The sequence below is a fragment of the Saccopteryx leptura genome, chromosome 7, assembly GCF_036850995.1.
Source record: "Saccopteryx leptura isolate mSacLep1 chromosome 7, mSacLep1_pri_phased_curated, whole genome shotgun sequence".
In the NCBI taxonomy this organism is placed as follows: domain Eukaryota; kingdom Metazoa; phylum Chordata; class Mammalia; order Chiroptera; family Emballonuridae; genus Saccopteryx; species Saccopteryx leptura.
In genome coordinates, this window is record NC_089509.1 from 112,045,949 (window position 1) to 112,073,304 (window position 27,356).

The 27,356-nt window shown below is 46.7% G+C and overlaps 1 protein-coding gene across 2 annotated transcripts in view; it reads right to left on the reverse strand.

Moving 5' to 3' along the window:
- PID1 (phosphotyrosine interaction domain containing 1) overlaps positions 1-27,356 on the reverse strand; it is a 221,761-nt gene that overhangs the window by 193,367 nt on the left and 1,038 nt on the right. The window contains exon 1 of one of the 2 annotated variants that reach the window (XM_066345923.1): positions 4,496-4,599. The exons of the other annotated variant lie outside the window; for it this stretch is intronic. The gene's annotated coding sequence lies outside the window, so the exon portion shown is untranslated. Of the gene's footprint in view, positions 1-4,495; positions 4,600-27,356 lie in introns of those variants that run through there. 2 annotated transcript variants of the gene reach the window in all.

Here is a 27,356-nt window from a genome sequence, read left to right on the forward strand (position 1 = left end):
TCCTCCCCCCAACACTTCCTGCTTTAGATGACATCTCCGTCCTCTTTTTTTCGGCACCACTTCCAACAGCCTCCTCAGTTCACTGGTTTTAATTCATTATCTATGCCGTCCCCAGAACGATCTTCCGAAGACCACTATATCTGAGTCCTCTGCCTCCTATAAGCCACCAGTGGTTTCCCAAAGCCTGAAAGATGAAGTCCATGCTCAGAAATACCCTGGACGAGATGCTTCCCAATCATATCACACCTACATTTTAAGTTCTCCATTTTCCGCCTCCCTCAGAGGCTCATCAGTCCCTGTCCTGCCCTCCGGCCTCACATGGCACGCTCACTCTTGTTTGGACAAGCCCGAATTCACAGTTCTGCACGTTTTCTTACCTATGCCTGGGGTAATCTTCTCTACCTAGAAAATGCTTATTCGTCCTCGTCGGAGAAGGGTTCTCATCTAGGACAGGGCTCGTGACTATTAGCCACTGTACTGCAGTGAAATGTTTCTATGTCTATTGTATGCTTAAGACTCTGAGCTTCCAGGTGGCAAAGACAGGGTCCAGCATAGCACCTGGCTCATAGTAGGTGCTCAATATATTGTACATGCGTTGGACTAATAAATGAGTATGTGTGGCATTTTGAGTATTAAAGCCCAGAGATGAAAAACAAGAACGAAATAAAATATTTGCCTCACAGCTAATCCTATCACCCAAGGAGAGTAATCAAAGAAAACAAGAGAGAAGGAGGTTTAGTGTCAATCACAATCATCTTTATCTGCATTTCTCCAACACCAAGAGGAAGGAAAGGACCTTCCCTTTTGATGAGTTCAAGGTCATGTCTATACCACTCAAAGCCAAACAGCTCTCGACTGTTCCCAGCTCAGCAGACATTTTAGTTATACTTCTTTCTTTTTACAGCATAAATGTTAAAAAAAAAAAAAAAAAATTTAAAGCCTTAATTAGGTTTTCGGCAAGCAAAGATTCACACTGGATACTTTAATCACAAAACTCGTGTTTGGCACTGGGTCTTGGCAGAGCGCCCCACGTGTGTTTTCTCTGGGACTCAATGACTCATTTCTAATACAAACACAAGAATAAAGCAAAAACCAGCACTGTGTAAACAAAATATGTTACTTTTTTGTTCTCAACAGAAAATGAGTGCAACCTCATGTAACCAGGATTTCAGCTGAGACCTGAGGTTTCCGTGTCAGGCAGAGAGAACCAGGATTTCTCGCTAAGCACTCGGCAGAGTCCCTAAGAACCTCGTCTTCAGTAGCTTTTTTTCCAGCCATATTTTTAAGCACTTGAGCATCATTTTTTCCAAATACAGAACCAAATATTCCTGATTCTTATCCTCATCCAAGCAACGGCAACCAGCCGTGGAAAACAGCACTGGAAATCAAGTCTGTCTGAGCAAGTCCCCTCGAAGCTCCACAGCGTGACTGTCTTCATCAACAAATATTCAGGACTCTCTTTCCCCAGATTCCAACTCTGCGGACCACCTCGTGAAATATTTTTTAAATCAACCCTTCAAAAGCCTTTAGATTTTCTTCATTTTAACTCAATTACATTACGTAACTGTTCCTAAGAAGCCTGCGTAGCTTCTCCTCCTCTTGCTTTGTATTTTTCATTCTCCAAATGACCTGTTTATTACAAATGCAAAATACCTCTTTTTGTCCCCACCATCTCATTCAACGGTCTAAGATCACAATCCCACATTAGGTCTGTCCTGTAACATAGCCCATCTCAGACCAGGAGGCGTGTTTTTCTTGATACTTCAAAGAGCCGTTCAACCCCAATGATGGCATCGCCTCACCGGCCAAAGCAATTCTCCATTCTTTTAAAAATTAAAGCCAGGGAGTCTTCTTTTCTCACTTCTCCTAAGAGCCTCATTTCCCAGCCTTGCTCTCTGAATTCCCATCAAGAAGGTTCCTACACGATCCTCCCCTATCCACATGTTGCTTCTGGCAGGATTAGGTATGACATCTGCCATTAGTGTTAGTCATATTGGTGCTCAAAGAAACCATCTTGGAAAACTTCAAAGCTCCATAACCAGAAGTTTCAGGTAATAAAAATGTGATGCTATTTGCTTTTCAATGGTCTGAGAGCAAAATCCCACATTCGGTCCATCCTGTAACAAAGCCCATCTCTAACCAGGAGGCAAGTTTTTTCTTCAAAAAGCTGTTCAACCCAATGATGCCATTGGCATCTTCTCCTTGACAACCTTCTTCAAGACACACCTGTTGTTTAAAACCCTTTCGCGTGACTCAGTTCCTCTCACTCTACTCTCGCTGTGGGGTCGGAACACACAACCTCGTCAAGTTTCCCTCCTGGACACACGCCTCTCTAGACCAAACAGGGCCAAGATGAAATGATGTTTCCTGTAACACCCCAAGCCTCCTGGTCACCACAGTTGGCTACTTATTCTCGGGGGAGAGGAGGGTGCGGGGGGGGGGGGGGGAGAAAGGCGACTTTGTTCTACTTTGCCTAAGTTCTCTCATAAGCTTTCACTAAGAGAAATAACCCTGCAGGTACAGAAATACTACTTATTTTAATCAGAACCTATTTTTTCACATTCTATAAAAATGTAAAAACGTCGACAAATCCTTACCAATTCCTGTCACCTCGGGCACAAACTACCGGTGCATCAGCACTGGGGGCCTCGGGGAAGGGCTGGCCACCCCACTGATGAGCAGACCGCTCAGACTGCTCAAAAGTCGGCCTGACCTGTGGTGGCACAGTGGATAAAGCGTCGACCTGGAAATGCTGAGGTTGCCGGTTCGAAACCCTGGGCTTGCCTGATCAAGGCACATATGGGAGTTGATGCTTCCTGCTCCTCCCCCCTTCTCTCTCTCTCTGTCTCTCTCTCTTCTCCCTCTCTATCTCCTTTCTAAAATGAATAAATTTAAAAAAAAATAAAATAAAAACAAAAGTCTTTCAACACATTTAACAGTTTACAAGACGCTTTGACATGTATGATCTCATGTTACATTCAGAAAAACACTGTTATTAGACTCATTTTACTATATGGGGACCCTGAGTCCCAGAGGAGGGAATAATAAGATGCCCAGCCCCGTACAGACACGACCTCGTGGGGCTGGAACTAAACAGAAATGTCCCGATCCTTAGCCCTGCCCTGTTCCTGTTACACCAGCATCCCTTAGCTCACGGGACGACTTAAGTCATTCTGATCCCGCGTCCCCCCTACAATTTGGTTTTAGTTTGTTTGCTTGTCGGTTTCCTTTGATGTTGGGTTTGTTTCGTTTTGCAGACAAAACCATGAGAGGGACTTCTTCAGCTGACCCTAGAAAAATAAAGTTATTTGTTCCTTTTTTTTTTTTTTTTCTGTAAGAATAACATCAAAATTTGCATACAACAGCAATTCCTGATTCCCGTCTAAGTTAGTCGGAGTTAAAAAGAGCTAGAAGAGGCCCTGGCCGGTTGGCTCAGCGGTAGAGCATCGGCCTAGCGTGCGGAGGACCTGGGTTCGATTCCCGGCCAGGGCACATAGGAGAAGCGCCCATTTGCTTCTCCACCCCTCCGCCGCGCTTTCCTCTCTGTCTCTCTCTTCCCCTCCCGCAGCCGAGGCTCCATTGGAGCAAAGATGGCCCGGGCGCTGGGGATGGCTCTGTGGCCTCTGCCTCAGGCGCTAGAGTGGCTCTGGTCGCAATATGGTGACGCCCAGGATGGGCAGAGCATCGCCCCCTGGTGGGCAGAGCGTCGCCCCCTGGTGGGCGTGCCGGGTGGATCCCGGTCGGGCGCATGCGGGAGTCTGTCTGACTGTCTCTCCCTGTTTCCAGCTTCAGAAAAATGAAAAAAAAAAAAAGAAAAAAAAGAGCTAGAAGACTTCACCCATGGCAATGCCAAATAGAACCCTTTACACATTCAAGTGGCTCTCAGTCACCTTCCAGAGTCGTCTGAGCCAGGGCGCCCGTCATCACTACAGCCCATGGCCATCTGAAAGCGTGCTTCAAACCACAGAGCCCCCCCCCGGGTCAGGGAAAAACAACATTACAATGAGAATTATGCAAGAAGATACAGCCTTCACTTATGTAACCCTGACAAAACAAATACATCAAAGGAAATAGTAGAACACACCATGCACTGCCCCTCCGAGGTCCATTTCAGTTCCCGAATTTCACTGCACAGAAACAAACACATAATTGTGGCCTTAAGCCCGTTGCTTCCAAATCAGTCGAACAATAAACAAGCTGGGAGTCGGCGGCTCTATTTAGGTAGTGCTGCGGGCACGCACACCCATCTATTATCTGTGGGACCCAGCGCACCGCAAACCTGAGGCAACACAGAGTTCCGAAGGCAGGACCGTCCGCCGGACAAGTAAAAACATGAGTGGGGTTCCAAAAAGGACAAAGATTTGCTACACAAAACTCCCGGGGCCGAAGGAGCGCTTGAGAACCCCGCTCCGAATCCTGCTGCTGAAGTCAAATGTTTTTGACAACTGGAAATAGTTAAAAAATTTCCTATTTTCTGATTATTCCAAGTGCTTACCTCTGCACATCCGGGCTCCAGCTGGTTCTATCAGGACAAGAACTCTCCCAGGGAAAGCCAGTTCTCACGATCTTTTCAGATCAATTTAAGCAATTCGCAGAACGCAGAAGGTTCGCCGGGACAGAGGAAAGAGGAGGGTGCTTTTCACCAAACCACAAATGCTAACCCACCACCAACTCAAGGGCAGACACAGAATCCCTATCACAATAAGAAAACGTCTACTCCGGGAAACAAAAGAAAACAAAAAAAAACTCTGGAGGGCAGAGGATTGCAATAGTTAATGTGTATCTAGGACACACTGAACACGAAGCTCAGAGAGGAACGAAAATTCAAGGGTGATGATTTTTAGAAAGAACAGTGTATCATTTAGGATTAGCTTCAGCAGCAAATGAGAGAAAAAGCAAAATAACAGTGGTTTAAAGTAAATAGACGTTCATTTCTTTCTCACAAAAAAAAAAAAAAAAGAAAGAAATGACATCTTGAGTAAGCAGCCTGGGGCTAGGGTAGCAGCTTCCTGGCACCGAGGTACAACCGCTGGGAGTCACATCCCGCCACCCAGGGCACAGGGCTCCCAGAGATGGTCTGGCGCAGCCTGTCCACTGTCGGCGTTCCATTCCCATTCCGACCAGAATGGGGGGTGGGAGGACAGAATGGGGGGGCAGGCCTCCTCCCCCAAGACCTTATCTGCTTCCACCCCACCGGCTACGACGAACTTGCTCTACGGCCATAACCCACTGCCATGGAAGCTCAAAACAGCAAAAAACGGCATTTGCAATTGTGCAAAGATCAGTATTCCACAGCTCAACAGGCTTCGAGGCCCTGGGATCCATACAACCGTCCAGCAAACACCTCAGATTTGCCCGACCTTCCCCAGGTTCTGGGCAGCGCCCTGCGCCTGCTGAGGAACGAAATAGAACAGCCTCTGTCCTCAGCGGCCACTGCCGCCCAAACCCTTAGGAACCATGCTCTCGTGAACGTGGATACATAATTTGGTTGCCTTTAACACTTTACTTTGAAGCAATTTAAAATTTACCAAAATGTAGCAAGGCTAGTTACACCCTTTGTCAGATCTACCAACCATCAACAGGGAACCACGTCTGCTTTTGTAACGTAATTCTTGTCCTCATGCAGTCCCCTCTCCCTCCTTCCCTTGTCCTGTCTCTCTCCTCGCCCATTCCTGTCTCTCTCCTTCCCTTCTGCCTCCTTCCGTCTCTCTCTGTCCCTTCTTTTTCTCCTCTCTTCCTCCCTTCCCTCCCGTGCTACTGAGAGTAAGATTCAGACCACAGATGTCATGGCTAAAAGCTTTAGTATATGTCTCTCGAGAACAGGAACCCTCTCTGCATAACCAATGCTGTCACCAGCCCACTCAGTGAAGTCCTAATCTACAGCAATTATTTTCCTGGTCCCGTGTCCAATTCAAGATCACGCACTGCCCTTGGTCGTCACGCCTGGAACAATCCCTCGGCCTTTCTCTGTCTGCCTTGGTGTTGGTATGTTTTCAGAGCACGAGCCAGTTATTTGGTCAAATCGGTGCTCCTGGGCCAGGGGTACAATGCAAGAGGTCCTTCTCAGACACCATCTCAGGAGGCACCGTGTTCTGGGTGATGCTGAGTTTGACGATTTGTTGAAGGTGATGCCCACTTGATTTCTCCACTGAAAAGTTACTATTTTTCTTTTTTCAGTTGATAATTTGTGGGAAGTACATTCAGATGATGTAAATATCCTGCTCTTCATCAAACATCTATCCCCTCATTTTAGTATTCAGTAAGGATTCTTGCCTGGACCAAATATTATTATGATGATGGTTGAAAATGGTAATATTCTAACTCTATCATTTTGCCTTATCTATTAGTTGACACTGTATAATAAAAAAATTTTTAAAGCTTTCCTTTTTGCCTATTTTTGTCTTTTTTTTTTATCAGTTTAAACTAGTATGGCATCATAGATTCTTACTTCATTCAATGGTCTATAATCCACAACATTTGTTATTAGTTTTGAAACTCAACGTGTACCATATCTGGCCAATGGAAACCAAGCTGGCTTCTAGGTCCTTTTGAAATAATCCTATAACAACATTTTTTTTTTTTGGCAAACATCCTTGCTTTACAGCACAACAAGTAATGCGTTTAGCAATCCTGGGGCCCTCCAGGTTTCTTTTTTTATAGTGTTTTTTTTGGTATGTTGTGTTTCTATTTTTTTTTATTTTATTTATTCATTTTTAGAGAGGAGAGAGAGAGGGAGAGAGAGAGACAGAGAGGGAGAGAGAGAGGAGAGAGAGAAGGGGGGAGGAGCTGGAAGCATCAACTCCTATATGTGCCTTGACCAGGCAAGCCCTGGGTTTCGAACCGGCGACCTCAGCATTTCCAGGTCGACGCTTTATCCACTGCGCCACCACAGGTCAGGCCCCTCCAGGTTTCTTAATGATGCCCAACTGCAGTTCAGTTTATCTTACATAAGGAAAAGCAACCTAAAAATTTCTCCCATCCGAAACTCCATCCTCATCAATTACCAAGAAAGAGACTTAGCTCTAAGCAAGGCAGCTTCCATATTTTATATTTTCATTAATTACACTTTCTTAGAAATAGCTCTGACTGTTGATGTCTCTTGCATTCCTGAAATTAAATATAACAAAGATACAGTGTGCTCTGTTAACTTAAATGTCAAGGAGACCCAGGACGTTCCAAAGAGCTTAATATGGGCAGAGAGAATGGTGTGTGTCCTCATGAATAGGTAGCTCTAAAGATAAATGCAGAGATAGCCTCTGTCCCTCCCTCTCTCTCTGTCTCTCAAAATACAAAAATCAAAATCAACCTCTTCGCATCCTCACCGATGGACAGAGACAGGTGTGCCACACTGCCTCTCGCTTCTGCTCCCACAGAAATTATGAGAGGCCGCAAATAATTATAAAACTTCATTAGGTTAGTGGAGCACCGTACACATAAATATACTTAATGAGCTTGTATTGTATTCCCAGCTTTACACACCAAGGATCACTCCAGGTGCAATGAGACATGTAATGAGGAATAAAGAGCCAGCCTCCCGCCTCCACAGCTTAGAGACCTACGAGATGGAATTCCACAAGTAATTCTGATAAACAGAGCAAGCAGGATGAGCTAAGTGGGATAATTGCAACATCAGAACAAAGTGCGGACACCCAGAAGAAAGGGATGACTGGGCAGATGGAGATGAGGAAAGGCAGAAGGGGAAGAGTTTCATCATCCGGAGCAGGATTATGGTCCCCGGGGCAGAGCCCGGGGTTAGGAAGAATACTGCAACTAAGGAGACTACACAGGAAAAGCAGCCAACATCAAAACACAGCAGTATGGAAAATGGTCCAGGGTTCATGGAAAGATGGAGAGAGACAAGGATGGTATAGGAGTTTGAGCCCAAACATCAAAGCAACTCCTCAGCATCTGATAAGGACACTTCTTTACACGCACTGAGCACACAAGAGAGGAACAAAAGGTTCTGCCTAATCACCGACATTTTGATTCATCGGCCTTAATCCGTATAATTTTCTCACATCCAATGTGCAAAAGACAGCAGAGAGGGGGGGGGGGGGGAGCGAGAGTAACATTTTCCCAAATAAGAAATTAGCCAAATAGCATCTGTCCAAACAAACAAAAATTCTAAACTTCTAAACACTCAGAGGCAAATTTTTATCTTAACCACAAAGTCTCCTTTTTTCAGTACTCTTGGCAACTCTCAAGACATGCCATTGGACAAGATGTTTTTATTGCAAGACAGGCTAGAACACCACCCGATACCATATCAGACCAGCAACGACGGACTGTTCGTGTCAGAGGACGGCGCCGATCTCACTGTAATTGCCCAGACCACGGGGGAAAACACCAGGTTCTAAGGGAAACAGGGAAAACTCAGAGAATTTGGGGATGCCGTACTGTCCACATCTGCCATCATTTTAAACTTGTCTTGGCACTTGTGGTTGAGATGCCGTAATACTTGCCATGTTCCCCCTTGGCCTTACGAACAGAACTCTGTGATTCAACTGGGGGCAAAAATGGTCCCAGTTTAATTCAATATTTGTTCTCCCAAACAACATACGCCCAAGTGGCATTGTCCCTGTCCCTGAGTTGTTGGAATCCTCCATGTGTAGGACTTGAGGGGAAGCGTTTGTGTCCCTCACGAGAAGGCCCTCATCACAGCGTCTTAGGATGGAAGTTTCCACCGTGGTAACAACAACTTTCTTTGTATATAGTTAACTCACTGAAACCTTCCTGCACATGTGATGCTCCTCTGACTACTTCTTTAGACCCACCTCATAATTTAGGTTGGCTCCTCACCCAACATAAAAGATCAATAAACATTAGTCAGAAGGAAAGCCTGGGAGAAAGGGATTCGACAAGGATCATCAAGACAAATCTCAACCAGATTCAGTGTGTCCGTGCCCCCTGCACTCGGCACTAATCACATCTGTATTGTCTGCTTCTTTCAAATACCACACTCCCTTTTAAATCCGAAAGGATGTTTACCCACAGAGAGTATTTTAGTACTCACTAATTGAAAATATAGGTAGAGTCCAAAGCCACTATAAATCAATACTGCATTTAAATAAATATGTCTTTTAATAAAGCCTACAGCATCTGAAAAGTGGTTGATATATTGACAAGGTGTATGTTTTTGGCCTATAGGACATGTATGTATTTATATAATGTGCACTGGGTTCACAGATATCTTGAAATAATTCCATGACCCTCATGAGTTCCAAGATCCATAGGTCAAGAATTATTCATCCCTAGTAAGAACATTTTAATCAGATCTATTCCTCTGTCAGTAGTACCTTTCCCAGAACTCCAAGGATGTGAGTTGTAACAGGACTATGAGTTGCCTGCTGCTTTGGCCAACTTTAATCTACTTTTAAATTTCTGGTCCTGGCAGGTTGGCTCAGTGGTAGAGCGTCGGTCTGGCATGCAGGAGTCCTGGGTTCAATTCCCAGTCAGGGCACACAGGAGAAACACCCATCTGCTTCTCCACCCCTCCCCTTCTCCTTCCTCTGTCTCTCTCTTCCCCTCCCGCAGCCAAGGCTCCATTGGAGCAAAGTTGGCCTGGGCACTGAGGATGGCTCTATGGCCTCTGCCTCAGGCGCTAGAATGGCTCTAGTTGCAACACAGCAACGACCCGGATTGGCAGAGCATCACCCCCTGGTGGGCGTGCCGGGTAGATCCCGGTCAGGCGCATGTGGGAGTCTGTCTGACTGCCTCCCTGTTTCTGGCTTCGGAAAAATACAAATTAATTAATTAATTAATTAATTAATTTCTGAGGCAGGCTTCTGCTCTTATTTATAATGTGAAGCTTAAAAAAAACATGTTAACACTTAAGAAATTGTTATGCTACATATAAATTCCTGAATCTGAGATGCCCATACAAATGCAAGAGATGAGAAATAATTTTCTCTATCACACATTTTTTTATTTACCAGTAGGCATTAATAGCTTCAAAGCAAAGTTAAATGTTCCACTAAGAGGGGCCAATGATTGAAATAAAAAAAAAAGACAAATAGCATTAAGTCTTTCACATATTAAAAATAGGCATCTGATAAGTTCCAAGATAGACCTTTTAAAGTACATTTTACAAGAAATAAACAGTATATCAATTTCTTCCAGTCCTTGGATGAAAATGAATCCATTTGCTCTCTCATCCACGACCCAAGAAATGAGTTTTGATTACCATCTAATGCAAAGATAAATGCCCTCTTAATCATAAGCCAAAAAAGAAAAAATTTATAATAGCCCCCAAAAGCAATGGCTTTGAAGCAATAGCCAAATTTGTTTTTCTCCATTTCAGCTGTGATTTGCAGCCCACCAAGAACCCAGAGCCGCTGAAAGAAAGATGGGAGAAAAGGAAGGTGGTGCTTGCCCCTTGAGAAAGCTATTAAAAAAATGCCTAAAGGATTCTCTTGCCGTTAGCAAGAGAGTTCAAAGAAATTCAGGAATGGGAAGAACTTCATTCTTATTAATTGTGAGGAAAGGAAGACGAGAGAAGCAAGCAAGAAAGAGGGTCAAATAAAAAGAGAGAAAACACAGATGTGGCCCCAAATCACAGAGTAAATCTACCTTCCGTGTAGAGTTGAGAGCCTTGCAAATTAAGTATTATTTCCAAGAGACTTCCTCCAAGTTTTCATTGAATGCTTGCCCTGCTCCTAGGTACCCCGCCTCTTCAGAGCACACACATATCTCACGGGTCAGCCCCTGTTCAACAAGGGCATTAAATTACCTTATGAAGAGAAAGGCCAGTTCTCTGGGCCAAGGAGCACAGAAATCAGCATTGAGTCTGTGCTATTTACCATGAACACAGCCGAGTGATGGAAGCACCAATTAGTCAGTTTTCAGACTCTATTCTTCATTCTCTAGACTGCCTTACTTCCAGAAAACCATTGAGCTGGACCAGTCAGTCAGTCCACAGCCTAAAACAGATATTGGCTGTACTCTCTGGGAATATTTAAATATAATTTCAATTTCCCCAAGAGGATTTCCACAGGGCAGGGGGAGAATACTAACTTGAATTTTCTTTGGTTGTACAACACTCTCCTAAATTTGCAGTTTTACAAAGACAGTCATTTTTCCACAAAGCATCAAGCTCCTAGAGGAAAGACAAGGGAGTGGGGGAAGGGTCAGGAAGGGAAGGGGCTGAGGCGATGTCCAAGCTAACCCACGGCAGACGAACTTTCCTGGATCCAGACAGCTTTGTTTTGAAGATTTCCCCCTTGTATTAAAATCAAAGTGGCAAAGTAGGTCTTGAAGACTAACTAGAGAACAACATTCTCTACCCAGAAGGTCAGGGCTGCCAAAGTTAGAGGTATTTAACTTTCTGGGCTAAAGAACCCACATTGTCCCAGAGTGAACTTGACGGAGCCATTCACATCTTTAACCAACAACTACAAATGTTTCTCAAGATCTGAGGCTCAAACCGCCTGAGACTGTGTCCTTTTTGGCTATTTGGGCCAAAGCAGCTGTTTGCATCCCTGAAACCATCTCTATCCCAGACTCAGTGACAAGAGCGATTCATTTTATAATGTGTACCAAAATTATTTATTTTGGACGCAGTGCATGCATCATTACTTAAAATGACACTCTACTTTCTCAGTACAGAAATTTGGCAGGAAGGTGAGGGTGACATCCAAGTTATAAAAACCTTAAGATTTATAGCAGATGCCCAAGTAGGGCTCCACCCTTATAAACAACGAAGACAAAAGCCTTTCTCCCACCATGAGCCAGAACAGGGGAGCGCGGGCCAGGACCACAGGATAAAGAGGATTAGTTCTGTTCGGTGGCACCTACTAAAGGCAGGGTATGTACATTAAAAATTTCAAGGGGACAAAAAAAAAAGTGTTTGCAGCCTTTCTTCATCCCTCACTTAGGCATGCACCCTCTTTACAAGGGAAGTGGACCCCTCAGGAGGACACGTGAGCATCCTTGGGTTTCTGGTTCGAATCTTTGAGACCCTTCAAGCACGATCCCCCTCACTTTTCTCCTTGCGTATGCTCTGCCTCCCACAGCGTATTTTGTGGATCAGAATCTGAACTCTGAATATCAGAAGGTCTGTGGAAAATTCTACCTGTAGAGCAATCCAGGGTCTGCAGCTGCAAGCAATGGACACCAACTCCGGCTCGCTCGAGCAGAAAAAAAACATCAATAAATGACTGCAGGGACTCTGGCCTGGAAGGAGGGCAGAAGGCCCACACTCAGAAAGCACGACAGGGCGGAGGCCGCTCCCGGCTCTACACAGCAGGACAGCGCAGTTCCTTCAGGTCCCGGGGGTCGGAAGGATCCGTCTTCCAACCTGCAGCAACTTGCAGCGTTTTGGTCATCCTGCTCAGGATCCTAACTCCTGGGAAAAGTGTCTGATTAGTCTAGACATCTGGGACACACAACGACCCCAAAGCTAAGCAAGGGCGCAGTGATGGAGAACCCCACCCTCTTAAATTGAACAAGCCCTCCATCCCCGCTGGAGTGGGGGAACAGTAGTTTGCCAAAAGCGAAATCAGGGTGCTGTTAACCAAAGATGAGAAATGAAGCGAGGAAGGAAAAGAAATGGATGTCCACTTCTACTTCTGCATAAACACTCTTAGCATTCCTACTGACTTGTTTATTTTTTCAACTTCTAGGGACAACTTTGGCAAAAGCTGCAACCGATGTTATTGCACAACAAACTCTTGTTACACTGTCCCAAGTAAAGAACCACATGATAATTGCCAGGGTCTTCAAATTAGGAAAATGTCTGCGGCTCCAGATGAGCTGACTTACATGCTTCTAGTAGATAATGAGGACTGTCAGTAACTCATCGTGTTTCTTTTCTGACTTAGGCTGTTGAGAAGCTCCGAGTTCAAAGCTTCTGGCTCAGTTAGAGTAGCTATCCTTACTCTATGTGTTTAGGCACAACTTAATCCTTCTCTTCCTGATACGACTGGTACTTGAAGGTTTTATTTCAGTCTTATTTTAATGTTTCAATATTTCTATTTTAATTTAATAAAAATTTCAAAAGCACTTGAGGTTTTTTCTTTTTAACTAACCAAAAGCCAACCTCTTCAGAAATATAGAAGCATCTAAGGCAGGGGTCCCCAAACTACGGCCCGCGGGCCGCATGCGGCCCCCTGAGGCCATTTATCCGGCCCCCGCTGCACTTCCAGAAGGGCCACCTCTTTCATTGGTGGTCAGTGAGAGAAGCATAGTTCCCATTGAAATACCGGTCAGTTTGTTGATTTAAATTTACTTGTTCTTTATTTTAAATATTGTATTTGTTCCCGTTTTGTTTTTTTACTTTAAAATAAGATATGTGCAGTATGCATAGGGATTTGTTCATAGTTTTTTTATAGTCTGGCCCTCCAGCGGTCTGAGGGACAGTGAACTGGCCCCCTGTGTAAAAAGTTTGGGGACCCCTGATCTAAGGTATGACTGCATTTTCTGATTGACCAACTTTCATATTTGCCAAGACCTTTCCACTCAACATTGTCTCTCCTTTTTTGCTACTGCAGAGTTAACCTGCTGCAGCAGAAACTATTCCAGATAAATTTCTGGTTTTAAACAGTGCCATGGGGGGGGGGGGACGATTAGAGGAGATTAGATAGAAGAATGAATAAATGTATAATACATTGACCTAACTCTGAATCTGATTATAGAGTGCAATAATTTTCAGAAGAATTACCAATGAAGTTCATAAGCTTTTATTGAAACGAGGTCAAAAGGAGCAGCAACAGGCAACTTTTTCAAACCTAGAGCTGAGGCAGCGTGAGCCGGAGGGATCTGGGAATCCTGGGGTCCCCGGAAAAACCCAGCTTTGTGCTTTCAGGAACCAAGCAGACTGGCTGAGGGTGGGAGGGCTCACCCATTGTTTGATAGCTCAAGCCACTTTCTGGTTAGTTCCATGTACATTGAATACCAAAAGTAATCATAACCCTGTAACGCAGCAGGACATGGGCAGAGGTAACGAGAACACGACGTGCCTGGGGAGGCATGCGATGCCGCCACAGAGCTCCCAGAATGATTAGGAAACATCAGCAAAAGTGCTTTTGAGTGGGTTTTTTTTGGGGGGGGGGTAAAATGGGGATTCTTAAATATAAAGACTACTCTCCGCCCTCTAAACTTCCCTCTAATGGTTGGCAGTAATAGTGTCCCAGATGAACCAATACCCTAACAATGAGAGTGCCATATGAAGGAAACTGAGATTTGCATTGTAGTGAAAAGTTGGTGAAGCCTGTCACCTCTGCCTGGAAGCCCTCCCAGATGCTCAATATCAGGAGAGAAGAAACACTGGCATCTCCCCACTCCAGCCATGCAAATTCCAACACACAGCTTCCCAAAAAGACAGGAGAGAAACTGGGCTCTGGGCAGTGGACGGTGGGTTCCAGAGTGTTGCCTGGTAAGAAATTACAAATACACTTGGTCTCACAATTGTCACCTTGGCCTTTAAGAGTCAGGAGATCACGGATCCATCTGGTCCCGAGTCCAGCACTATGTGAACTTGAGATTCTGTTTTCCCAGAAGCACCCGACCTGGACTTGGGTCCCAGACGCAAGCACCCAGCAGGTATGTGAATTAGCCAGATACACTCTGTACGGCCTGGGACAAGCCGATGCCACGACCCACCCCAAAGGAACACCAGCTAGTCAGCGGTCACCACGTGAGAATCCAGGCCCACACGGAGCTGAGACCCTCCCATCTGCAGAGAGAACCAGCAAGCCCAGATGATATTCTTGTGAATTTCTCTAATTTTTCAATCCTGGAGACCAGTTTGTAAAGTTTTAAACATAATGAAGGGGGCCAAAGGAACAGTTCTCTAAGGTAAGAGTCAAACAAACCTCAGGCCCCCAGTGTGTCAGCCTAAAGGAGTGCGAGTTCTGTACTGAAGCCCCCCAGACCAGGGGAAATCCTTCACAGGGGGCTGGGCTTATCCACTCACTCACCTGGAAATTCACGGGGCAGCGGCGACATACAGGCTGTGAGAAGCCCTGCAGTAAACCAGGCTCGCTCTGTTTCCCCGGGGGCTTCCCAAACTTATTTACAGACTGAACCCTTTGTGGCAAGACTCAATTGAGCAGCTCTCTGAGCTGGTGCTCCGCGGAACGCACTTTGGGAAACAGCACACCTCTCGTCCCCGCCGGGCTCGACAATGAGGTGCTGTCTTCCCTGACTTCCCCTTGGGTCTGGAGCAGGGGGGGGGGGGAAGCTAGGACGCACTCCTTCCCAACAACGGGCCGGACACCTCCCTCAGCACTTTGCTTTCCTTCTCTCAGCTGACAGTCAGGAGCTAAGTGTTGCGATCCCCATCTCAAAGTTGAGAAAATACAAATCGGAGGCCCAAGGGAACCCCTAAGTATGTGAACTGGCCACGTGTAGCCCAGGGTGCCTGACTGCAAAGCCCACGGCCCGTCCACTGCTCGCTCGGTAGCCGGCCGGGGGCCACAGGCAGGCTGACTTGCAGCCTGGAGGAGTGGTCTCACCGCCTCCGTCTCCCCACACAGCCCGCCCCTGGGGCTCCGCACGGCTCTGTTTCCCTCCTCAAAGTTTCCAGGCTCTTTGTCTAAAAAACACTGTCTTTCCGAGACAGCAGACGGTCCACCAAGCTGGTCAGAACACTAAGCAGGTGGGGACACTGATGCCTTTGCTGGAAGGAGCAATGGACCCAAAGCCAACAGCGGCATGGGACATGTGACAGCTAACTCTCGTGGGCCTGTGCGCATGCCAGGGCTGCTGAGGGCCTGTGTGGCTCCTGCCACCCTCCGTCTCTTCCTCATTTTTTGTCTGCACATCCTTTACCCTCCTCGACTCCCCAGTGTCCCCTCTTCCTAGCTTTCTAGCCTGTCTGCTGTCCCTCACCTCAACCTATTGCACTTCTTTCTTCTACTCGCATGGCGAATTCAGTTAGAAAAAGAAGTTGAGCGTCATACCCACCATGCATAGGGGTGAGCACACATCCTGGTGACTGGGAGATGCTCAGGTTACACCTGCTGTTCTCGTTTGTTAATGACGATGCCACCATCACCTCAATAGGACCTCAGATTGGATAACATGCAGGTGATCTCCTCATATAGTTATGGAACCAAGTCTTATACTTCTTGGCCTTTACTTTGTTTTTGTTTTTGTTTTTTTAATTAATTGATTATAGAGAGAGAGGAAGAGAGAGAAAGACAGAAACATCAATCTCTTCCTGTATGTGCCCTGACCGGGGATCGAACCAACAACCTCTGCATATCAGGATAATGCTCTAACCAACTAAGCTATCGGGCCAGGGCTCTTGTCATTTTCTTTAAAAGAGGTTGAGTCAAATGCCTCAAATTTTCCTCTTTGAGGGGAAAACTATTTTTAAACTAAAGCTATTTTTATGAATGTTTTTCAATATACTCCTTACTACGGCTCAAAGGCCATTGATAAAGTTGTCGCATCCTATCCACGTTTTTAGTAGCCATAATTTTGAGAAAAGGAACTATTTCATGAGAAATCCAGACCCTCTATCTACTAGGCATATGACAGCCACAAACTAGAATTAAGACCCATTTGTGGTTGTGCATGGTGAATTCCACTGAATGGCCCAGCCTGACACGGGTCACAGTCCCAGAAATCCACCCTTTCAACAGCAAAATCTCCTGAGTGTACCGGTCACTTGGGCCAGAGCTCGATGCTGAGCTACAGGGCTAATAAAAAGTCCTCGGAGGACTGAGCCAGCTGAGAACGTCAGCCAGAAAGCCAACACACCAAAAGGAGCTGACCAAGGGACCCCTGGGAGCGTCAATGAGAAAGGGCCATCCCGAGTGAGGAAGGACCCACGAGGTGCCAACTCGAACTTCTCCCCCTTTGGGCTGGATGTCTCCTCTTGCTCAACTACTCGTTTCTCTGAGATCCTTGGGCAACACTGGAATAGATGAAAAATACCCTTTCAAGGGCTAAATGAAACGTCTGAAAAAGAGGAAATGGGACTCGAAGAAAAATACAGAGTTCATTATTTACATTCTATGTTCTAATTTCCATTTTCCGTTTCACATAAATTTCCATTCATATGCCACAGAATCCACAGACGTTAGGGCAGGGACTGTGTAGTGTTTAGTTTCCCCAGCATCCAGCACGGAGCCTGGCGAACAAGGTCCGTCCTACACGCACTGTTAACGGCTCTGTGTACGCAGCGAGGATTTAGAACAAACTGTACAGCTTGAGAGTTTTCACATATGCATAATCACGTGACACCATCACCACAATCAAGATGTTGAATGTATTCATCACCCCGAAATGTTTCTTCAAGCCCTTTCAAACCCCTTCCTCCGTCCCAGCCCCAGGCAACTACTAATCAGCTCTCCATCACGTTACATCCCACCAGGGGTGCCTCGAGCCCTGCTGCCTCCACATCCTCACCAATACCCGGGGAAGTCACACGGTGTTATTCTTAGCTCTTCTATACTGGTGGAGTGCTATATCACTGTAGTTTTCATTTGCATTTTCCTACTGCGTAATGACGTTGAATGTAAGGATCAAGAAAAGATCAAATTGTTAGATTCAGGAAAGTGTGCTGGGATTGCCAGAGTGTAGACGCAGAGACAGGGAGGTAAGGATAGGGACCCGTAAGGCTAAGAACAAAGGAAGACAAACGTTTGCATTCCATTGGTTAGAGACCCTTATCAGAAGTTTATGTTTGAAGTTCGCCAATGAGCTAGACCCAGCCCCTGTTGCTATGCTATGTGCAACTCCCTTAGCAAATAAGTGACCGCTATTTTTGCTTCTGTATTTATGCTTGCTTACTTAGGATATATAAGGAACTAGCTGTAAGCGCCCGGGGCGGTTCCCATTTGCAGCTCACGGTGTCTCCGAACATCAGGGAACTCGCCCCTGCGCAGGTGAAACTGGCCAATAAAGTTACATCTATCTCCGACATTTGTTTTTATTATACCCGGTGGATGCTTCATTGAACATCTTTTCATGTGCTTACTTCCTATCCCTATAATGTCTCTGTTCAAATCATTCGCTCATTTTTTTTTAAATAATCACGTTATCTTACTGTTGAGTATTGAGAGAGTTCTTCATATAGCCTGGATATACGTCCTTCATTATAAGTATATAATTTGCAAGCATGTTCTCCCAGTCTGTGTCTTATCTTTTCATTCTCTTTTTAAAAAAATCTTTTAAAGAGCAGAACTTTTTTAAGTTTGGCAAAGTCTAATTTATTTAAGGTTTCTTTTACTGGACGTGTTTCTGTTAACTGTTCCAAGAAATCTCTGCCGAAACTAGAGAAAGTTTTGGGTGCGACAGATCTGTTCATTATCTTGATTGTTGACACAGATGTATATGAAGTCACAGGGATGCTCTGCTGTTTCTGTCCATAAGTTTTAGGGTTTTAGGCGTTACAGGGATGTCTGTGACGCAGTTTGAGGGTATTTTTGTGTACGGGATAAGTGAGCCGTGGATTGAAGTTTGGGGTTTGGTGGTGGTGGTACTGTTTTTGTTTTTGGCATAGGGATAGGCAATTGTTCCAGCATCGTTTCACTGAAGAAAAAAAGAAAAAAAAAAAAAAAGACTCTCCTTTCTCCAGTGAACTATCTGCTTTGCACCTTTGTCAAAATCACATACACTTGTGATCAAAAAGCAGAACTCCCAGGAAAGGTCCTCCTTGACAGCCGCTAAAATGCAAAAGGCATGGATTCAGCAACTCTACTTTTAGCAGTTCCGTCGAAAGAAACCCAAGGACAGGGAGGAGGCTCAGATCCGTAGAACAGTGTCACTGACAGGGAAACAAAACCGGACAGGGACGCGACCGAAACCCTGCCCGGGTCAGGGAGGACTGGCTGGATCCCACGTCCAGCCCCCCCACAGAATTCTCCACGGGTCTCAACGGAACGAGTGGGAGCTGAGGTACAGACCAGAAGTGATACCCTTGAAACTTTCTCAGGGACAAAGTAAACACACACAAAAGAAATTGCAGAGGGACGCGTGTGTTCTATCCTTATATCCTTGAAAGCCTAAATCGGCATCTGCATATTCGTATACATTTGCAAAAAAAAATCTGGGGAAACTTTTGGAAAAATAGCTACCAGAGGGATCCCGTGAGTTTCCTTCATGGGAAGAAATGAGAATGAGGGAAGATTATTCACTTCTTTTTATTAAATTCTAAACTGTCTGACTTGTTACCTGGTTACCCTAAGCCAGCGGTTCTCAACTTGTAGCAAAATTACAGTTATGAAGTAGCCACCAAAATTATTTTTTGGTTTGGGGTCACTGCAACATGAGGAACTGTATTGCGGGGTCACGGCATTAGAAAGGTTGAGAACCACTGCCCTAAGCAGATATTATTCTGTATTTTTTTTCAACTGAGTGTAAAAGAGTAGCAAGGGCCCCATGACATGTAACAGATGTCCCAGCCCCTCCATTTCACAGTGGCGCTACTACTTGGAAAAAAAGTTCTCATTATTTTTTTTTTTTTTCAGAGGGTCGGTCTACATAGGAAGAAATATATTGGCGAATGGAGGCTTCTCAAAAAAAAAAAAAAAAAGTATTCCACACTAAGTGTTATGAATTGAATTGTGTCCCTCAAAAATTCATATCTAGTCATCTTAACTCCCAGAATGTGACCTTATTTGGAAATAGGGTCATTGCAGAGGTAATTAGCTAAATTAAAAGAAGATCCCACTGGCGGGGAACAGGCCCCCATCCAACACGACTGGATGAAAGTTGGAGGGGAGAGAGTTGGACACACAGGGAGAACGCCACGCAAAGCCTGGAGGGAGGCTGCCACGAGCCAAGGAATGCAAAAGGTGACCCGCAAACACCCAGGAGCTGGGTGGGAGGCCTGGAAATAATTTTCCCTCGCAGCGCTTAGGAGGAATCAACCCTGATAACGCCTTGATTTCAGACATCCAGCCTCCAGAACTGTGAGGCAAGAAATGTCTGTCGCTTAAGCCTCCCAGTCTGCGGCACTTTGTCATAGCCCCCTCAGGAAACTAACGGGCTAGGCTACCAAGAATTTAAGGCAAGAGCCAAAGAGCCACGCATCAACACCGTGGTCCCACAGCCCCCGCTCGGTCCCCAGGGAACATCCGCAGCAGACTTAGAGAGGTAACAGCAGTTTCCACAACCCCACCGCACAGGTGGCCTGGACACCCGGATGTCACACACACCTGAGGAAAAGCCGCCCGTCCTACAGCAAACATATCCAAGCACGCCGTGGGCAGAAGGGGCTTCGGAAGCTGTGTATTGATCCTCGGGCCCACAATCAGAGACACTGTCAGGAAAGACGGGTCACGCGAGGACTGGGATGGATCTCTTCTTGGGGAAGGGCGACAGAGGAAGAGCCCCTCTCTTCCATCCACGCCTCTCCCTTCACGCAAGCACGCGCGCGCACACACACACACACACACACAGTCATTCGCTAACTCACTGCCTCCTGGGGTGGGGGATGGATGGAAAGTGAAACAGCATTTTAAACCGTGAGCGACCCCAGCGAGCCACTCTGCAGTGACCCAGGCCCCCACCCTCGCCGGGACTGGAAACATCTGCCATCAGCAGCTGCAGCAGAAAGCGTTTTCCCAGGAAGGCCAGGGCTACGACTCTCACTGACATCTATGTTTTTGTCTTACAAGCGAGTCCCCGCACAGGCATGGGTTTCTTCATTGAAATAATTTATACCGTTACCAGGTGAGGATGAAAACAAAACAAAATATTCAACCAGATACAAATAATCAACGGGACACACGCAGAGGCTGTCCTGCGGGCCGATTTGGAAAGGACCAGAAGGTCAGCCCGCGTGCTTCCCTGGTCGGGAAGAGTCAGGCCCGGAGTCCCGCCGCCCGGAGGCCCTGCGCACACCCGGCTGCTTGGAGGATCTCAGCCTAGCCCTCCCTTGCTCTCCGCCCGTCTGGAAACGTGTCACTGGGATCCACCTTCCAGTGATGATCTGCACACACCAGCCGCCACTGAAATGACGGAAGCGCACTCTCTCGCGAAGCAGCCGCCCACTGCAGTTTCCGGAGGCCCCCCACTGGCTGCCTCTTCCTAGGATGTTGACCGGAAGTAGACACGGGAGGAAGAAAGAACATGTCCTAATTGTTCTTCAATGGCTGCTTTCCTTTGTTGTTTTTTTTTCAAACTCACTCTAAGTAAATTCACACTCAGCATTCACAAGGGCACATTATACAAGCACGTTCATTCTGTCCCGGCGTGTCAACATTGGGCATACCTAGCTCTCTAGAAATACAGAGAACACAGTGAAAAGGCAACACGGTATACTAGCATCCTCGGGCTGCTCTACCAGAATACCACCGACTGGGTGGCATTCAAGAACAGAAACGTATTCTCCCACCGCTCTGAAGGCTGGACATCCAAAATCGAGGTGTAGGTAGGCCTATGCTCCCTCCAATGGCTCTGGGGAACAATCCACCCTTGAGACTTCTCACTTCTGCTGGTTGCCAGCCATCCTGGGAATTCCTTGGCTTGGGGAGCATAACTTCATACTCTGACTCCATCTTCAAATGGCCTTCTGTCCTGTGTCTCCTCTTAAAATCTCTCCTAATAAGGACACCAGTCACCGAATTCAGGCCTTACCTAATCCCGTATGACCTCATCTTAACTCTATGACACCGGCACGGACCCTATTTCCAAATAAAACTACATTCACATATAGTGTGGTGAGACTGTATCACATCTTTTGGGGGGGAACTCAAGTGAACCCACAACAAAGAGTAAAGACATGGAGACCAGGGTCCCTCAGTAGCCATGTGAGTTATGAATGCCAAAGGTACCAAGAATTCCAGATCCATCTAATCCATGGGCTTCAACAAGCAGAAGGAGATAGATGGTATTTTGCTCACTACTGAAACCTCTCTTATCAAAGTAAGACCTTGGTTGCTGCAAATGAGGGAGGGGGGAGGAGGCCACAGCCCTCAGGCCTGAGAAAGAAACCTCAGGAAGATGAGCCGGCCCAAGTGGCATCTGCTTTACCTGAGAGAGCTCCCTGAGACTTTGGCAGCCCTGAACGATGCCCGCGGCACAAAGCAGGCTGTGCCTCCTCGCTGATGCTGTCCTTTGCCAGCCCGTGCCCTGAGGGCACAGACCTGGTGGACTGGCTGCTGCTGTATCACTGCTTAGCAGCTAAACTGGGATGGAAACTGCTGTATCACTGGTTAGCAGCTAAACTGGGATGGAAACTGCTGTATCACTGGTTAGCAGCTAAACTGGGATGGAAACTGCTGTATCACTGGTTAGCAGCTAAACTGGGATGGAAACTGCTGTATCACTGGTTAGCAGCTAAACTGGGATGAGAACTGCTGTATCACTGGTTAGCAGCTAAACTGGGATGAAAACTGCTGTATCACTGGTTAGCAGCTAAACTGGGATGAAATGATAGTAACTAATTCCGCAAGACTCTAAGGAGGTCTGTGGACAAACATCTCAACTATTTCTTCTTACGCCACTTAAACAAAGCCTCCGTTTAGATTTCTGCCCAACGGGGCTGAGCGAGGCACACTGTAGTCATTGAGAGCTTCTAGGCTAGTTTTATTTGCTGACCACTAACGAGTCCCTGAACTGCTGCTACTCGGAGTAAAACAGGACTATGGAAGAGAGCCTCATCTCCGGGAGCCTTGAGGCTGTCCAGGGCCGACTCTTCTAAGATTCAATTCATGGACTAATAACTCACATGGTAGAATGAAGAAGGCCGTTGGAAGGAATGGGGGGAGGGAGGAGAGAACTAATCTGGAACATCAAAGAAAATGCAAAAGTTGCCTAACACCCCAAGATAACCCAGCACAGTCAACATTAGGCAATGGATAACCAAGGGGCAGACAGGCTTTCCCAAGGCTAGCATTTTGCAAGTCACTGGGTAGAGAGATTTTGCTGACAAACTCACAGGAAGACCCAATGATGTAATAAGATAGCATTTTCGTTCTGAGAGAAGCAAACTAAATGATAACTTCAGGTTGCCTTTACACACGATAAGGCCCAATGCTTTGCGCTTGCTCAACTACGAGGAATGAAGAAAAACAACAGACCCTAGAAAGGATGTAGTGAGAAGCCTGTGGCTCTGTTCGAGAAGTCACTACTGGTCCCTAAGCAATTGCTCCTGACCTCTCCAACTGCTTCCCCCCCCTTCCCCCATTTTTGGTCTAAACAAGGCATGCCCACAAACGTGATTGGGCTTGATTACCAGCTTCCGCAGCAGCATCTAGTTTGAATAAATGCTATGCGCTTCCATTGAAGAGACTCTCAAATGGCACTTGGGGATTTCGGTTTAAGTTTCGGTGCGGGCCACCGAAAAGAAGGTCGCCCTCGGTTAACGTAGGCAACCACACTCTGCCTCAGCAAGAACCAGGACAGCGGCCTCTCTGAGCCAGCAAGACCTCTGCTGCTCTCGCTCTGTTCATTAGCAACAACAGCACCAGCACAGGTCGAGCATCCTGCTTCGTCTCATCCCTCCGGACGACAGAGACGTGGTTAAGATGTCGGCTCCAGAGACAAACCGTTCGCATTCCAGCTCAGTTCATTTCCAGCTGTCTGGCCCCGGCCAGATGGTTTAAACTCTCTAGCCTTCAGCTTCTTTATCTAGCACAGGGGGAGGTACATAACCCATGAACTGGGTCATTCAAATAAAACCGTTGAGGACAGTGCCACACACGCCCGGCACGTGCTCCGTAAATGTGGGCTGCTGGCATCGTCTCCCTTGCTCCGTGTTCTCTGTCGATCTGGTCCGCCTAGAAATGTGTCCTCTCCGCCAAGGGTTTCCCTCTGCCTGGTTGGCCCAGGTCTAACGGTCTCCAGCTGACATTCTGGAGGGTTCTTCCGTCTCGCTTCTCGGGGACTAAGCGGACAGGACATGGCATGACAATAGAGAAACAAATCGAAAACAATCCACACTCCAAGCCGAGGCGAGATCTAGCAGATATGACCAAGCAGAGAAAGGGCAGGACACTTCTGGCAGAAGAAGGGCTCTTCCCCCTTAAAATCTCCAAATATTGTTTCGTTTAAAACATCAGCCTTTTTATCAGCCAGAAGTTGATTAACAAGCAGCCCAAAGACAGTTTATTCAGGCTCCGGTTGTCTCACTAGACTTCCTCTTTCCACCCTCCTTTGGAAAGTGGGGACGCAGGGCAAACATGGCCCAGGCTAAGATGGAACAATCTAGCTTGATGGAGAAAAGCTCCACATTTTCTGAACCCACCGTGGAGACTTTCGACCTCAGGGGAGGCAGGCCAATGGTTAGACTGCAATCTGCCCAGAATGCTTCAGGAGAAGATGGCTGTGCACGGACCCCGCCGTGAGAATCCGAACTTACTTCCCGTACTTTCTCGCCATCCCATTCCACTCCGTCCTTGTAACAGACACACCATGGGCAGGGATGCGTCGGCCTGCTCTGTTTCTGACTCGGTCTCCACGCATCCATCTTTTTCTGGCTCTCCTCCACTCCTGACTCGAAGAAAAATGTATCTGAGAGCCTGGTGAAGACATATGCCCGGGGAAGCAGACATTCCTTATGTCTGAGCGAGTCCCCCTTCCAGCATGGATGAGTCAATACCTTCTCAAGGAGCTGCCCAGCCCAGTAATCAAGACAATCAGGACACCCATGCATGCACAATTTAAATAATAAAGCCAAAAGTCACCTCATCTCTATTAAAAAAAAAAACAAAACAGCCTTTTTCTACTGAAAAGCCCCCTTTACTTCTCTGCATGGAGCCTATTTCAAATCTCTCTTTAAAAATGTATAACTTTACCCAGTCCCTTCAAGAACAAAAGTCAGTTGCTCCGATGGGAAGGGGAAAGAGAAGAATTCGGATTTATTCGTTTTTAAAAGTTGGGGTAGTAATTTAAGTCTTCACATCCCTTTCGATCCTATTACGTTTTGCATGGCAGAAGCTCCCAGCCAGAGCTCGAGTGGGTTGCAGCCGAAGTTTTTAACATTCAAGGGAGCAGAGGAACTTGCCGCGGTTTGTGTGACTGAATGAGAAATTACCCAGCTCGGGCCTGCTCGGGGCAACGGGTCGCTTCGCCTGGACTGGATTTGGGTCAGACAGCAGCAACACTTCCAATCAGAAAACATCAGCATCATTTTATTTGGCAGGAAAAAATAAATAAATATTGATCATGATAATCCAAGAAGATGAAAGATGAAAGAGGCCATCAGCTCGACTCAAATCGGAGGGTGACTGCCAAGCCTCAGCAAAGTTCTGCCCCTCTCCCTGGGCCCTGGGCCCTTGAAATGGGCCCCCTGAAATAGGAACTACCAAAACCAACTAAGAAAAGACGATGTCCCTTGTGTCCTGTGCTTCCAGCTATCTGTGCAAATACATTGACTGCTAGTCCCAACAGGAAGCTGCCTTCTTCACTTCAGCTCATCTCAATTAGAATGTTTGCATTAAAAATTAATGATAAATGACAAGATAACCTGGAAATGTTTTCTTTGAATATATGTACCCTGATTGATTGATGTCACCCCATTATAATAAAAATTTATTTATAAAAAAAAATTAATGAAAAAATAGTAATGAGGTGACATGAGAAGGTCAAAAAGATTTGTGCGAGAAAGGTGGGCCTTCCTCAAAGAGCAGGACTCATCACTTATTTCCTGGTGGGACACGATTTCCATGGCCGTGTCCAAGGCCACAGAGGCTGGGCCAGTGGATGCACCCCATGCACTGAGGAACCAGAAAGCAACGTTCCTCTAGGATGATTCCCCTAGAGCAGGTGTCCCCAAATCACGGCCCGCGGGCCTCTGAGGCCATTTATCCGGCCCCCCGCCACACTTCCGGAAGGGGCACCTCTTTCATTGGTGGTCAGTGAGAGGAACACTGTATGTGGCGGCCCTCCAACGGTCTGAGGGACAGTGAACTGGCCCCCTGTGTAAAAAGTTTGGGGACCCCTGCCTTAGAGGGCAGAAAGGGGAAGAAAAAGCTCCCAGACAGCAGGGACCCTGAAAAAGGTAACCACAAGGAATGCAAATAAAATAGAATTGCAAGCAGCTCACTCGCCACCTCACACTCAACATCTCCCTCCCCCAGAGCAAGAAGGAAAAACCCACAAAGTGTGTGTGCTGCAAAGAAGTATCCGGAGGCTCTTGGGGAAGAAGCCACGAATATGAAGTTTTGTGGGTTTTTTCCTCCATTTGGCGCACTTTGAGCATCACGAGGCCTGAGGTGGTTTTGTAAAAAGAGCACCAGGCTGTTTCCTGATTTAAATTTGGGGAGCATGAGGTTAAGCCCCATATTGATAGGCACCGTCCAACAGTGCCTTGATCTGAGTCAGGGATAAGTCATGTTTACCTGCGCTTTCGAAAGCCAAAAGCCAGGGCTCTCTCAACATGACGTCTCCAAATGAAAGAAGTGCATTGCAAACACAAACTGTAATAAACCAGACTCTTGCCAAATGTGCATGTGTACATTTCACAGAAGAGCCAGGAGGACATTTCCAGTGAGTAATGACTGACACGCCGAAGGCAAGCCAGAGCTCCCTCCTGCCAAGGGGCACGGGCTCTGCAGCACACGGGAGTCCTGAAAGCAAACAGGCCGGCAGAAATAACTTCAAGGGACAAAAATCCACAAACTCTGCCGAGGCACTGATTACCGGGCCATAAGACCCACCTTAAGGAAGCGTGGCCTCAGCTCTCTAAGGACTCCCAAGAGCTACCCACCTCACTTGATGGGGAACACTCCTCCCTCCACCCCTCTGCCACCCACCTCCTTTAGAACAGAATCCATGCCCCAAACTGAAGGGGGAATTCAAATGCACAACTGGTCACTGGTGTCCCTGCCGAAGTGCATTGACATCACCTTTGGCCAATCACTCAGAGCCCAGTGTTGATATCTTACTAAGACAAGGAGGAGGTTACAGGCTGGTCACCTACCACCCCATCCCCAAGACCAAAGGTCCCTTTTCTTGTTTAGTCCACTTGAAACCCTGGAGGGCTGGCCTGATTGCTCCAGTTCTGTTCCTGTGGACCCAGTCCCTTCGTATCTCAGGCCCAGAGAGGCGTGGATGGGCGCTGCGGCACATCCGCTACTGCCAAATGCAGCGGTGTTGGCAGGTGAATCAGGATGAGAACCCACAGGTTAGCCTCTCCCAGCATCTGAGGGGCAGTCTGCAGCTTTGACGTTTTATTGAGAAACCGTCCGAGCCAGCTGGGCCTCTTGGCCTGCACCGTCCTAACTCTTCAGACCCACTTGGCCGCCAACAGTGCTATATTTTACCACTTAAACACTTCTTCAAACTTGACTGGGGAACAGTGTGGCTCTGAGCCTGCCAGAAGTTTAACGGGACTCAGTGGGTCTTATCTGGCTAGACCTGCTGCCCTTCCTCTTGAGAATGTCTGCGAGCTAAAGGCAGTCGTCACCAAACCTCGAGGCAGGGCAATTCCAGAGTCCCAAGTGTCCCCTCTGAAAACA